Consider the following 7,869-nt stretch of genomic DNA (forward strand, 5'->3'; position numbering starts at 1 on the left):
TGTACTCGTGGACATGAGTCTACTAGAACGACCATTGCCAACGGAAACACCCTAAAGTATGGCGATCAACATTGCAAACACTGTTCATTTTTGTGACCGATGGTTATGTGGCCTGACACAGTGGTTAGAGTGAGTGAATTTGGTTTAACGCCGCCTTTAACAGTATTCCAGTTATATCACGGCGTGTCAGCTTAATGTGGGAGGATAGCCCGAAGTGATGCAGGTCTCAGACGTTTACCACTTCGGTGAAACCCACGAGCACGGGTATGGTGCTGACAAACCTAGAAACATAATCGGGGCGAACCGGGATTCGAACCCACAATCAAAGGTTGCTGGCGTGCCCAAGGGACGCAACTCTGCACAGCGAATCGCGGCGCCTTAGACGACTGGGCCACCCGTGCCCCCCACAATGGTTAGAAGGGTTTTACTTGTGTGTGTTCTGCAATGTTTGATCAGCTGTTGTTTTGGTGTCTACCGTACACAATTTTTCAGTGGATAATAGGCAGCCATTGTTAAAAAGATCGATGTTTTCATACCCACGGCTTAATTTAAAAAAAGGTATCATTAAGTAAAAAGGATACCTCTTTTTAACCAGTCATAATCAAGCAATCTTCAATGTCATGGTAGAATAATTCTTAATCTTACCACTAGTTATAATAGGGTGTCTGTAAAGTTTTAAAACATACAAAATATTATGTTCCGAATGTTTGACGACGTAAAGCGTGCCGAAAGCATTCTTGATTAATGCTATTTTGCGCGATATATACGTTACACACCATCACTTGCTACTTACGGTGGCCCGTAAGGGACATGGAGTCTGTTTTTCAATATTTTGATGTTTCACTTACTTTTATCGTAACCTTTTGCAAATTAACACAATTTGTCATGATACAAATATGTGATAAATCATGTATAAAAACAACCGAAAACATGGAAATTGTACTTTCAAGTAGCTATTGCGTCGCTGAAATGTGAAGCGAAATTGTCAAAAACTAAAATGGAAATGTCAAAAACTAAAATGGAAATGTCAAAAACCAAAACGAAAATTTAAAAAACCAAAAGAAAATGTCAGAAAACTAAAATGAAACCACAGAAAACTATTTCCACCGCGGTGATAATATTTCCACCATGATGTAAATAGTTTTTTTTCCGCGGTGGAAATGGTTTTCTGCATTTTAATTTTAGTTTTTAACATTTTCGCTTTTGACACTTCCATTTTAGTTTTCAGCGATTCAATATCTTCTTTACACATGATTTATCACACATTTATAAGACAAATCGTGTTCATTTGCAAAAGGTTACGATAAAAGTAAGTGAAATATCAAAATATGGATAAACAGACTCCATGTCCCTTATGGGCCACCGTAGCTACTGTCTTATTATAACCCGTGTCCCTGGGGGTGGGGTGTTTTCGTTGGCTATTGTCAGTACTAAGTTACCATGCAGAATGTAAACATATACAACCGCCTCTGAACGAACTCACCACAAATGAATAGGTCATTATACATCTTTATTAAGAGTTTATTGATTCTGCCTGGCCTAAATTGTTAATGGTATAGCTATTGTATATTGTTGTATTGATACAGTCTCAACTCAGCGGTGGGGGTTCCCGGATAAAACACGCCCCAAGTGACCTCAGCTTGTGATCAGAGGCGATTATGTGGTTCAAGTGGTCAGGCTATTTGACCTGGTTTGTGTGTCATCGAACATGACTGGGTGGGGTTGTGGTTTAGGGAGTCGGGGTGGGGTTCCAGGGTGGGGAGCCGGGTGTGGGGTACCGGGCGTGGGTGGTGTGCATATTATTAGTCACTAGTTTGTCTGGGCCTGTTTGTCATATAGTGAGTGAGTGAATATGGTTTTACGCCGCTTTTAGCAATATTCCAGCAATATCACGGCGGGGGACACAAGAAATGGGCTTCACACATTGTACCCATGTCGGGAATCGAACCCGGGTCTTAGGCGTGACGAGCGAACGCTTTAACCACTAGGCTACCCGACCGCCCCTATTTGTCATATAGCTGGAATACTGCTGCACCAGCCAACCAACATGCACACAAACATTGTTGACTGCCGTTGCGTTATTCCCGTAGTTATGAGGAATGTCGCTGGGAAGGGCAAGGCAATAAACAAAAGAGTGCCGATCTTCTTTAACCAGTGGCCAACGAAAAGAATGTAGTTTATTATTAATATTGTTTGTAATCATCAAAATAAAAAGTCACAATATCTTCACAGGCGGCTTACTCCCAATCATTATTTAGGCGATAAACATAATGTGTTTTCAATCTAGAGATAGGTTACCTTTAGATTTAACCGCGCTAAATTGAATTTGCGCAACTTTCAACTGGGAAAATTGGCATGTTACATTGCCTGAATAGGGCATTTCATGGTGAGAAGTTGTCCAGATAAAAGTGTCTCAATGTCTCTGTAGTGTATTTAAAATATAAGTTTAGTTTGGTTAAAATATTTAGAATATTATTTTTAAGTTTAACTTAAGGATTAATATTTTCATGTATTTTTTTTGCTCAGATCAATATCAATAATAAAAAAATATAATAAAAAAATTCTTCTTCAATCATAGCTTTTTCACTGTTCTCCCATTTTACTTTAAACATGAGCCTGTAAACACACTGGCTGTTTATCAACTGAGATCACGACGCCTTAAACACGTACCCCTTTAGTCTAGCCACTTTGTTTTCACATCCATCAGAAAGCATGTTTCATCAGAACTATCCCATGAAATATACTCAGCGATTACGAAATCTGCATTTATAGGGTTTTTTTAATAACAATTCTAGTGGAATTCGATTGAAACAACGATTTGAAATACCTAGGGTATGTATCCTTGTCATGACTGTCAATTAATATGAAAGACTGAACGCGATTTCATCTCCGGATAAACTTTTGAAAAATAATATAGGATTCGCGGAATCAATAACACGTTTACCACTTTAATGAACACACAATACATGAGGGGGCACAGGTGGCCCAGTCGTCTAAGGCGCCGCGATTCGCTGTGCAGAGTTGCGTCCCGTGGACCTATGATTGTGGGTTCGAATCCCGGTTCGCCCCGATTATGTTTCTAGGTTTGTCAGCACCATACCCGTGCTCGTGGGTTTCACCGAAGTGGTAAACGTCTGAGACCTGCATCACTTCGGGCTTTCCTCCCACATTAAGCTGACACGCCGTGATATAACTGGAATGCTGTTAAAAGCGGCGTTAAACCCAACTCACTCATTCACTCCTATTTCGTTAAGTAAGCGGTAGTATGTGTTAGAATGCCTTGCCATTACTGATTTTTACATGTAGAACCTAAGGAATGCGGACATACACCTCAACTCCAACATTGAAATGACCCGTGAAGATTCCGGGGTAGAATAGGTCTTCAGCAACCCACGCTTGCCGCAAAAGGGGACTATGCTTTTCGTAAAAGGCGACTAACGGGATCGGGTGGTCAGGCTCGCTGACTTGGTTGATGCATGTCATCGATCCCAATTGCGTGGATCGACGATCATGATTTCAATCACTGGATTGTCTGGTCCAGACTCGATTATTTCCAGACCGCCGTCATATAGCTGGAATATTGCTGAGTGCGGCGTTAAACGACAAACCAAAACCAATATTGAAATAACCAGCTTTTATGGATTTGGGCATTGTACACCACGCAAACGTGAACAAGTACGTGGTGCTTGGTCCAATTCTACCATCCTGTTTCTTGACAGATGTAACATTTTGATTTAACTTCATCAACTATCTCCTCAGACAGGTCAGCCAGACAGTTGGCTCAACAATGACTCGACTGGAGTTGAGCGTTTTTTTCGCTGAGACAGCACCATTCATAATTGCAAACTGACGTACAGTAAACTACAGTTATAACGAACTCAAAGGGACCACTAATTTTAGTTCGTTATAACCGTAGTTCGTTATAGGCAGATATATAGCATATATACAACAAAAGGCCGGGACTAAATAATAAGTTCGTTATATCAGTCAGTTCGTTATAAGCGTGTTCGTTATAACCGTAGTTTACTGTAGTAATAAATTGATTGATTGCTTGACGGAACTCTGCACAGCGAATCGCGGCGCCCTAGACGACTGGGCCACCCGTGCCCCCTGATAGAATGTGAAATGTCACTTGTTTAAATAAGGTTCTGTGTTCAACATAGACGTGAACTGAACATCGTCATTATCATTCACACGTCCCACCTTGTGTTCGATCTGATCTCCATGTTTGCCCAAAGCTGTAAAGAAGGGGGCACGGGTGGCCCGGTCGTCTAATAATAATAATACTCTTTGATGATTCTCAGCTACCTGGGGAGTATACAACCCAAGACCACGTTGCCATCCGACCGTGTACCTATTCACTGCTGGGTGAACAGAGGCACATTTCCGACAAAGTCACCTGGTCAAGGAGACGCCACATGTGCTGCATGTGCTTCTGTGTGGGGACAGGACCGAAGCCCCAGAAACTCCCAGAAGCCAAGCTGCCGAAACGCGGTCACCCATCCAACCGACGTTGCTTAACTTCACCTGATTTGTTGGTTTGTTGGTTGGTTTGTTGTTTAACGCCGCACTCAGCAATATTCCAGCTATATGACGGCGGTCTGTAAATAATCGAGTCTGGACCAGACAATCCAGTGATTGATATCATGAGCATCGATCCACCCAATTGGGATCGATGACATGCATCAACCAAGTCAGCGAGCCTGACAACCCGATCCCGTTAGTCGCCTTTTACGACAAGCATAGTCACCTTTTACGGCAAGCATGGGTTGCTGAAGACCTATTCTACCCCGGAATCTTCACGGGTCTACCTGATTCGTGACCTGCGCGCTGTGCACAGGACCACGTGACACCACCATCAAAGACCTATTGATGGTATAAATGCCAGTCTTTTTTTTTGTTTTTATTGCTGCTCTAAGGCCAAACTGCACACACATACAGGTAATAGCTGTTGAATGCTTAATTATATTAAAAAATAAAAATAACGTTACTATAGAAGTCTATGGGAAACATTTGGTTGTGTGTAACCTTAAATGCGAATGCAGTTCAAACAAGAAAACCGTGACATGAGTTCTCAAACACTGCGAAAAAAATCAATGTTTAAAAGACAATCCATGTGATCCAAATACAGATGTATTGTGCTCTGACATGTAACTATTTTAATAACAGCGACAAAACCCTTTCAATATTCACAAGATAAAAATTTATGTTTTGAAAGCAGTGTCCATTATACGAGTTCGACGATATCATGAGCATGTATTTATGTCACCGGGTGTGAAAAAATCAGCGTATCCTGCTCCAGCGTTGGCACCCGTCACAAACACAACCCGAGGCAAAGTCAACTTCTTCCCTGAAAAAAAACCCAATTGGAATACATGGTACATGTCAAAATAGGAAATTGCATCGGACGTGATTTTTTGTGACATGCGTTAAATTTGGAAATGTCCACATGTGAACATTAAAGGTTTGTAAGGCTTTGCTGAGGCCTTGACTGTTGTAACTCCAATTTGATATCGTGTGAGCAAGAGTCGCACGCCGGGTTATGTGTGGAATAACAGGATTACGTCTCATACGCCGATCTAAACACGACCGCCTCCGTGGTCTTGTGGTAGAGCGTCCGCCCGGAGAGCGGAAGGTCCAGGGTTCGATCCCGGGCCGCGTCATACAAAAAGACGTTAAAAGATTGTACTTGTTGTTACCCTGTCTGGCGCTCGGCATTAAGGGGCTAAAACAAGGACTGGTCGGCTCGGAGTCAGTATACTGTGTCTGAGTGGGGTATTCATGTTAAACTGCGGCATGGTATCTCAGTGAGCTAGCACTATAAATCGGCATCAGTCCTGACTAGTACAAGCAGCCACACACACATATACACGTGCATGCACGTCGCTATATAAGTGCAATAATCTTGGAAGCGACGTTAAACCCAATTTCACCTCACCTCACCGATCTAAACACCGGAGTTAATTATTGATAGTCGATTAGATTTGATTGAAAAATGTTTAGTTGTCTCATGAATTAATCCAAAATTTCGTGGAACGTGAGCCATGGATCATTATTTGAAACACATAACCAACCACCCAGCCAACCACCCAGCATCCCTTACAGGGGGCTGCTTAATAATATCATACATTTAAGGGTGATGTGAAATGGGGTTTAACGTCGCGTTCAAGATTATTGCACTTATATAGCGACGTGCATGCATGTGTACTTTCAAATCCCAACTTGACGATTTCGATCAGTTCGCTATGAATTCGCTACCAGAACTCGTTGTTAGCCGAGACAGGACACGCGCTGCTATCGTACTACTTGTCGCGGACCACCCGTTACCTCTTTCTTCCCAATGGTACGCGCCAGTGGGTGGATCTCATATATAAATATGGGGTTAATTGTCAGGTCACAACTTAGCTTATCCTGGCTTGACAGTAGTTGCTCCTTCATCTCAATGTTTACAATGTTCAGACCAAATAAAGTTTCCCAAGAATAATATTATAGTCGAGAGTAGATGACTCACCTAGACCATACGGACACGTAGATAATCATCTGTAACTGCTTGCTCAAGGGAGGTCATCAGACCGAGGCTCCGCCTTAGAGATCACCTCTGTACGGGGAGACAACATATCCATGTACAGCAGACATATCTAATTCAGAACTCAATATCAGTCAGGATATTTTAGATTCTCCATTAATCGTATTTTTGAGAAGGTTTGAGTGAGTGAGTGAGTGAGTATGGTTTTACGCCGCTTTTAGCAATATTCCAGCAATATCACGGCGGGGGACACCAGAAATGGGCTTCACACATTGTACCCATGTCGGGAATCGAACCCGGGTCTTCGGCGTGACGAGCGAACGCTTTAACCACTAGGCTACCCGACCGCCCCTTGAGGAGGTTTGAGAAAGTTTGTTTAATTTTGACCCTTTTGCAGTCGTAGGGTCTGTCTTTTAGCTTTTATTGCGTTAATGTTTTTGAAGTGCTCAGCAATAGGCGTGTCAGAAAGTATTATTAGTCGAAAAAAAAGCAGCAGGTGTAATAGTTGCATGGTATGCATAAATAAATAACGGTGTTTGTTTGTTTGCTTATTTGTTTTGTTTGTTGTTTAACGCCCTACTCAGCAATATTCAAGCTATATGATGGCGGACTGTATGTAATCGAGTCTGGACAAGACAATCCATTTATTGACAGCATCAGAATCGATCCACGCAGTTGGGATTGTAAATGAGCAGTTCACCCAATATAGTACAGTAAACTACGGTTATAACGAACTCGAGAGACCACTCATATTAGTTCGTTGTAACCGTTGTTCGTTATAAACATACATACAGCCTATATACAGCAAATGGACTGGACCCCAAAACAGTTCGTTATATCCCTCAGTTCGGTATAAGCGTGTTCGTTATAAACGTTGTTTACAGTACGCCAAACCAAACAAACTACATGTCTGGCCTAACTTCGAATTAAGCTGACTTGGCGAGATACACCTGCTGTGCTGGTTGGTGTAAATTGATCCGCGTTTCATTAATTCAGCTGATAAACTAGGGAATTGTTCATTACATACATAATTGGCACGGCAACTTACGGCCCGTGTTCAAATGGTCGGGACTAAAAAATAAGTTCGTTATATCGGTCAGTTCGTTATAAGCGTGTTCGTTATAAACGTAGTTTACTGTATATTGAAAACTCACCCCCAACACATTGGACATTCTTTGTTCTAGTGAGAACTACTTTTGAATTCTTCGGACAGGAAGATTTATCCGTCTGCAATAGCAATTAGGAAAAGGTCAATGGCGGAAACACGAATTTGTAATATCGTTTCGCGTTCCTTTTCTAAAGTAATGGGTGGGGCGGTCGGGTAGCCTAGTGGTTTAAGCATT

This window comes from Haliotis rufescens, unplaced genomic scaffold, assembly GCF_023055435.1.
Source record: "Haliotis rufescens isolate VD_foot unplaced genomic scaffold, xgHalRufe1.0.p SCAF_18, whole genome shotgun sequence".
Taxonomy (NCBI): domain Eukaryota; kingdom Metazoa; phylum Mollusca; class Gastropoda; order Lepetellida; family Haliotidae; genus Haliotis; species Haliotis rufescens.